The sequence below is a fragment of the Indicator indicator genome, chromosome 30 (assembly GCF_027791375.1).
Source record: "Indicator indicator isolate 239-I01 chromosome 30, UM_Iind_1.1, whole genome shotgun sequence".
NCBI classification, from domain to species: domain Eukaryota; kingdom Metazoa; phylum Chordata; class Aves; order Piciformes; family Indicatoridae; genus Indicator; species Indicator indicator.
In genome coordinates, this window is record NC_072039.1 from 13,552,891 (window position 1) to 13,560,970 (window position 8,080).

Here is an 8,080-nt window from a genome sequence, read left to right on the forward strand (position 1 = left end):
GGTGCCGTCTTGGCTGCCTCTTCTTGAAACCTCTGAAGGCAGAGAGACTTCTCCTGAGGCTGCTCCCTGTGAGTGTGACATCTTCCCTCACTTCCAGAATCACAGAATCATAGAACTGTTTTCAGTTGGAAATAACAACTGTGATCATCCAGTCCAACCATCAACCCGACACCACCATGGCCACTAAACCATGGCCCGAAGTGCTATGGCCACACCTTTCTGGAACACCTCCAGTGATGGGGACTCCACCACCTTTCTGGGCAGCCGGTGCCAATCCCTCCTGACCACTCCTGCAGCAAAGATTTTTTTTCCTAATATCCAATAAACCTCCACAAGACTATTAGATAAAGATCACCAAGTAACAAAAGCTCTGTGGGTTTTCTGCCTTTCCTCAAAGCCCTTCTTGCCGTTAGCCTGCGGCCATCTACCGAGTCCAGTAAAATACATGAGTTTTAAAGGAGATACTATAAAGATCAGCTAAAAAGAACAGGCTAAAAAGAGTTAGAAGCTGCTAGATGGAAGTTGTTCATGCAGGACTGCTGCAATATGTAGATTTTGTCTGTGGGTGTGATGGGGATGCTTGCATGAGGGAGAGTGTGCTGCTGTGTTGAAGATGTGCCCAGGAAAGGAGGAGGTACGAAAGGCCTAAGTCAAAGTCCTTCTTGTGCTTGTGAGGTGAAGGGATTCTCATGTGTTAGTTTATCCGTGAAGGACATAGACCTGATTTTGGATCTCTGGCAAAAGCCTTCAGAAGAGACAACTACAAATCTGAGGACAGGCACTGCTGAGAGGAAGAATTATCCCAAAGAACTAAATAAATGGCCAGGGAAGAACTGATAGAAATACCGACTGTATATTCCTGTGTTGGCTGTGAAAAATATCCTGTGATAAATAAGTGTGTCAGACTCCACAATAAAAGGTGTGTGCCACTCAGCTCCTCTGCCATAGGCTTTGAGCATCATACTGGATTCTCTGATTTTACATTTTACCTCTCAAGGAAATGCAGTTCCTGGATAATTGGATGAACCATCATTACCAGTGACAGAAAGTAGGAAGCTCCCTGCTCTAGTGCAGAAAGAAATTATCCAAATGGATTCAATCTGTTTGTCAAAATATGTGAATCCCTTACAAGCCCAGCTCTCTTTATTTTTTTTCTACTAAGAGATTTGATTGTGAGCACCAAACTTGGCTTGCAGTGAAGGAAAGAGAATGAGTTTATAAAGAGATGCTTTTAGTTGGCAATGCTCAGATCATTTCCCATGCTGCAAATTCGATAGCCTAGTATAGTCTGAGAGTTTCATTACTGTGCTAGAACAATTAATCAGAATACTATTCCCAGATATTCTTGCAATTCTGATTAAGTCTGTGTCCTCTTTGATGATTAGTTGGATGATACAAGACATCCCACAGTGTGTGATACTATTGCCGAAATTCATCTCATAAATTGTATTCTTTGCCAAAGAATGTCTCTGTGAAAATCTTTCTCCTTTGTAGGCTAAGTCTCATTCTTAAATGTATTTTCTATTTGTATTTTATATTGCTTCAGCCAGGTTCATTCAATCTTAACAACCAATCTGTTAATTTAAACATGAAAGGCTATAATGTACAAGTGCATTTTGTAAAGTTATCATGCTGAGAGACAGTCACCCAGATTGGAATTCATACGTATTGATGGGAAGTGACACTATTGTGGGTGGTATTTCTCTTTCAGGGATAAAAGGTAGGCTTTGTTCACTATGTCAGATAAGCCAGCACTGAATTCCCTTACTCAATTTTCTGTACCTGATGTCAATTCAGGCATGTGTACACATCTCTGACAGTTCTATTAATAGAGGACCTAACTGCAACACTGGAGACTGAAAGGTTATATGAAACAATTCTATTACATTCTATTAATCAAAATCATCCTAAGTTATTCACTACTGGGTCACTTGCTGGCAGTCATCTTACTTGAGAAGTTTTCTATGGTCTCCTGTGGCTTGTGTATGATTTTCCTTGTAAGGAACAGAGGAGGCTATGGGATAGGAAGGAAAGGATGTGGTTTAAAATGGCACAGATGACCTGGATTGGTTTATTCTGGCAGCAGATTCAACCCTAGTTTATAAAAGCAATGTGCATTTCATTATAGGAAGCACTGGCAACTTAAAATACTCAGACATTGCACTATCAAATCACCTTGTGTGCAGCTGCACAATATAGAACATGACTATTGCTGGTGAGAGCAAGTATGTGACTGAGATGTAAAGCAGTTTAGTGTTTCCTTACAGCAATGAAGACTCTGTGGAATCTGCTGTGCCACAGCGGAGTGGGAACTCTGTTGGCTCACAGTTCATGTTGCCTGTCCTTAAACACAACAGGACATCTGAAAAGAGATAAAAGCCTTTCCTCTGGCTGGCTGAAGCAACCTTCCATACTGTCACTGTCTATTTTCTGTATTCCCTATGCACAAATACCTTATCCTACTGTCTGCTGGGGCACCATGCAGGTCATTTTAGGGAGATATAGAGCAGGTCCAGAGAAGGCCACAAAGATGATCAGAGGGCTAGAGCATGTCTCCTGTGAAGACGGGCTGAGAAAGTTGGGGTTGTTCAGCCTAGGGAGGAGAAGGCCCCAGGGAGACCTCAGAGCAGCCCTCCAGTACCTGAAGGGGCTACAGGAGAGCTTGTGAGGGGCTTTTAACAAAAGCTTGGAGTGAGAGGATGAGGGGTGATGGCTTCAAATGGAAGAAGCTGGATTTAGATAAGGAAGATATTCTTACTCATGAGGGTGATGAGGCACTGGAACAGGTTGCCCAGGGAAGTTGTGAAGGCTGCAACCCTGGGAGTGTTCAAATCCAGCTTAAATGAGGCTTTGAGCAACCCGGTCTAGTAGGAGGTGTCCCTGCCCATGGCAGCAGGCTTGGAACCAGATGATCTTTAGGGTCTGTTCCAACCCAAATCATTCTATGATTCTGTGAAAAGGTCTCAAGATGGGAGGGACTTTCCTTATAGTGACAGGACTAGGGGGAATAGAACAAAGCTGGAAGTGGGTAGATTCAGGCTGGACGTGAGGAAGAAGTTCTTCACCATGAGAGTGATGAGACCTTGGAATGGGTTGTCCAGGGAGGTGTTGAGGCCCCATCCCTGGAGGTGTTTAGGGCCAGGCTGGATGAGGTTCTAGCCAGCCTGATCTAGTGTTGGGTGTCCCTGTCCGTGGCAGGGGGGTTGGAACTGGATGATAATTGTGCTCCCTTCCAACTCTGACCTATGATTCTATGATTCTACATTTGTTTTAACGTCTCTGGCACACAGCCCCTGTGCAACCATCTCTTCCATCTCTTCATTGGAGGGAAGGGCAACAAGGACTCAGATTTCTCTTTCCTGAGACTATTTCTAGTATAATGGCTTTTCAGATCTTACAGCCATTTGCTGTGGTTCTTACTGCATTAATCTTCTCCCTTGGCAAGGGGATATTACAATATTCAGTCATCTTGTGGTTAGAATAGGAAATCTTGGAAGTTTTGCTGTTGCCTGAAAAAGGATCAAGGTGCAGCATCTCACTTTGCTTGACTGTGGTGTCTTCTCTTTGACTTTCTCCCCTAGTTCCTCATTCATGACACAAATCACAGACTAACTAGGAGATAGTTTATGGCTAGCAGAAAGTTAGAAAGTCATCCAGCTGCATTTACAATGGTGGCAACATTGCCCTCACTCCAAGAAGGACATTGAGGGGCTGGAGTGTGTCCAGAGAAGGGCAAGAAAGCTGAGGAAAGGTCTGGAGAACAGGGCTGGTGAGGAGCAGCTGAGGGAGCTTGGGGTGTTTAGTGTGGAGAAGAGGAGGCTGAGGGGAGACCTTCTGGATCTCTGCAACTCTCTGAACGGAGGCTGGAGACAGGTAGGGGTTATTCACTTTTCCTTAGTAACAAATGATAGGGACAAGGGGAAATGGTCTTAATTTAGGTTATACATTAGAAGAAACTTCTTCACTGAAAGGGTTCTCAAACCCTGGCACAGGCTGCCCAGGGAGTTTGCTATATCCCCATGCCCAGAGGTGTTTCAAAGAGGCATAGAGGTGGTGCTGAGGGCCATGGTTTAGCACCAGGCTTGGCAGAGTTAGAGAACGGTTGGACTGGATGAGCTTAAAGGGCTTTTGCAGCCAGGACAGTTCTATGATTCAACGCTCTGCTGCTTCAGCTTCTTGGCAAAACCAAAAAGCTGATGGTGAGATAGACACAGCTCCCTATAACTTGTTTCTGCAGTGGTCATCTGTTTTTACAGACTGGAGTTGGTGAGGAGGTATTTGAAATGGTAGCAACATGGGGTATCAGTTGTTAGGCTTAAAGTTCCTGTGAAGCAAGGGACAATTTATATGTCCATTATAACATTTGCAGGCTTGAGTTTCTTGCAGTTTCTACCTAACCATTTGTTTCCTCAGCAGTGAAGGCTAAGCATTTTTAAGGGCTTCTATTCTGGATCCAAACTGTCACAAGGACAAAGAATGAATTTGCTAAGCTGTGGTGTACTGCTCTACCCCTTTACCCTTATTTTTGCTGTGCATTCACCAGTGTGTGAGTAGTTTGCTCTAAGGAGTCTCTCTCTGAATAAGCCTTGACTAAGTTTGTGTGTGAGTAGTAAAATCCAAATTATTCCTTCATATATTGTATGCCAAGATAGCAGCTTGCCAGGCATGTGTATCATAAAGGCAAATGCCCTGAAAATTCCTTGTGAAGAGAGAATTTGGGCAAAAGGAAATAGCAATTCACTGTATTTTGTCTTTGATTAATTTTCCTGCTGGCTTGAGTAACAGCATAACAAGGACTAAAAGCTGGTTTGGTTCCAGTTAGGAGTGACCTAGAAATAAAGCAGGGGACTAAACGGGGGCTGAGCACGGCAGCCTGGACAGAATAATTTTGCCTAAATTCAAGGCTACTCCTACATCACAAGTTCAAAAGTTTAACTGTTACTCAAATGTTGTTGGGCTCACATTTCACTGGGAAGTGGAAAGGGGGTGGGGAGCTGGGTGTGAAGAAGGGAGGTTTCCTGGAAGAAAATGGACATGTGAGTCAGCAGCAGGGCAAAGAGAGAGAAGGCTGGTATGGGAATTGCTGCAGCTGCTGCAGCACATTGCCAGAACGTTCCTCCATGCAGAGCACCGTGGACTGTTTCTATGTAATTGTATTGTAGCAATGTTTAGCTTCTCCAGCTAAGATCACAGTCCCACTGGTTAACTTTAAACTTTGATGATCTCCTGTAGAGGTAAAAATCTTCATGCTTCCCTAAGAGTCCAAATAGGATGGATGTGTGTGGCAGCCCATGGTGATGAAATGTCTTGCCCAAGATGCCAGAGCAACCCTGTACTGGAGCCAGAAATAAGAACTGGGCCTTGACTTCCATTCCCTGATAGATGAAACCACAATGGCTTTAATGTTCAAAACTCACCACGTGTTCTGTCATTCCTTAATAAATCCAGCAGTATTCCACCTAGGTCACTGACCACAGACGAACCTGTCACTTCTGGCATCAAGTGTGACTTGATCCAGGGAGGAGGTATGCAGATGTAGGCCAAGTTGTTCAGTGAAAGGTAAGACCTAAACCAAATGTTCTGACATGACTTTTGGGTAAGATTTCTGATATAAGTCAACCCTGACAGGAATGGTCATGGTGAAACGGTCTTTGGAACTGTAGAAAATTCTTATGGATTCTTATGGTGCTGTTGGCTCAGGCTTTTGGCAGAAAGGTGCTATTTAAGACTTGAGTAAACCAGAATGACCTTGCTCTAAACTTTATTTGTAAATATTAAACTATTAGTTAATTTGTGAGCATTCTCAGCTGGGAGCTGAGACTCTGCCCAGTCATGAATGTTAGGGTCAGAGGGAGAAGGTTTTTGTCACAGGAGTTGGCTGGGCTCATCAATTGAGCTTTAAACTAGATTTGAAGGGGGAAGGAGGAAAGGGAGAAAATCAGGCTTGCTGGAAACAAGCCTGAGACATTTGTGGGGTGGTGTGCCAGCTCCAGTGCCGTCTCAGGGGAGGTAGGGAACAATGAGCCATGTGTTGTGGAAGATGCAGGGGCTATCAATGAGCTAGGACTCACAGTAGAACCTGACCAATGATCAAATAGATGTGAAGGGGAAGGGGGATGATGGTAACATCAGGCCTTCATGTGATAAGCTGAGGAATGACACACCAGGGGCTAGTAAGGGCCTTCAGCTTGTTGCCTGGCAGTATGCTAGGGACACAACAGCACAGTCAAAGTCTCACAGAGTCTCCCACCCCCCAGGGTAGAATTGTTGTGCTCAGCTCGCTCCCTGCACTGCCTGCACACCAACACACGCAGCATGGGGAATGAATGGGAGGAGTTGGAAATCCATCTGTGGCCAAGGGGCTGTGATCTGGTGGCAATTACAGAGACATGGTGGGACAGCTCACATGACTGGAATGTGGTCCTTTCTTTTTGGGAAGGACAGGTCAACAGCGCAAGGTGGTGGAGTTGCTCTTTATGTGAGGAAGCAATTAGAATGCATTGAGTTCTGTCCAGGGGTGGCTGAGGGGCAGGATGAGAGTTTGTGGATGCAGATTAAAGGGCAGGCATGCACTGCCACTGTTGTGGGTGTTTATTACAGACCACCTGATCAGGACAAGGAAGTTGATGAGGCCTTCTACAGGCAGCAGACAGCATCCTTGCAATCACAAACCCTGGTTCTCATGGGGGACTTTAACTCCCCAGATATTTGCTGGAAGGCCTCCTCAGGCATCCATCCACAGTCCAGGAGGCTCCTCCAGTGCATCAATGATAACTTGATGCAAATGGTGGATGAGCCAACTAGGAGAGGAGCATTGCTGGATCTGATACTCACCAACAAGGAGGGTCTGGTTGAAGTGGTGAAGGTTGAGGGCAGCCTTGGCTGTAGTGATCGTGAGATGGTGGAGTTGGAGATCTTGTGCGGTAGGAACAGAACACCAAGCAAGATCACAACCTTGGTTTTCAGCAGGGCCAAATTTGGCCTTTTCAAGCAATTGCTAGGGGAAATCTCATGGGACAGGGTACTTGAAGGCAAAGGGGCCCGTGATAGTTGGTTAATATTCAAGGACCTCTTCTTCCAAGCTCAAGATCAGAGCATTCCAACAAGTAGGTAATCATGAAATGGAGACAGGAGACCTGCATGGTTAAGTAAGGAATGGTTGAACAAACTCAAGTGGGAGAGTCTACAGATCATGGAAGGAGGGGCTGGCCACTTGGGAGAAGTATAAGATGGTTGTCAGAGGATGTAGGGAAGCTACTAGGAAGGCTAAGGCCTCGTTGGTGTTCAACCTTGCAAGGGAGGTCAGGGAAAACAGGAAGGGCTTCTTCAAGTGCATTGAAGGAAGAACTAACACTAGGGGCAATGTAGGCTCAGTGCTGAATGAGGTGGGTGCCTTGGTGATAGAGAATACAAAGAAGGCAGAGTTACTAAATGCCTTCTTTGTCTCCAGACCCCTGAGGCCACAGAGGAAGACATGATAAAAGGGAAGGTTTCCTTGGTCAATGTGAACTGAGTTGATGAGGACTGGGTTAGGGAACAGTTAAGCAATCTGGACATCTATAAATCCATGGGTCCTGCTGGGATGCACCCAAGGGTGCGGAGGGAGCTGGCAGTGGTCATTGTCAGATGACTCTCCACCCTCTCTGGTTAAGTCATGGCAGACAGGAGAGGTGCCTGGGGTCCCAAGGAGGGCAAATGTCCCTCCAATCTTCAAAAAGGGTAAGAAGGAGGACCCAGATAACTTTAGACCAGTCAGCCTTACCTCCATCCCTGGAAACATAATGGAGCAACTTATCCTCAGCACTGTCCTTAGGCATATCAAGGACAAGACGGTCATTAGGAGCAGTCAGCATGGTTTTACCCAGGGGAAGCCATGTCTGACCAACCTGATAGCCTTTGATGAGGACATAACCAGGTGGATAGATGATGGCAGAGCAGTGGATGTGGTTTATCTTGATATCAGTAAAGCATTTGACAATGTCTGCCACAGCATCCTTTCAGCTAAGCTGAGACAGTGTGGTCTGGATGATCAGGAAGTGAGGTGGATAGGAACTGGTTGAAGGAAAGAAGTCAGAGAGCT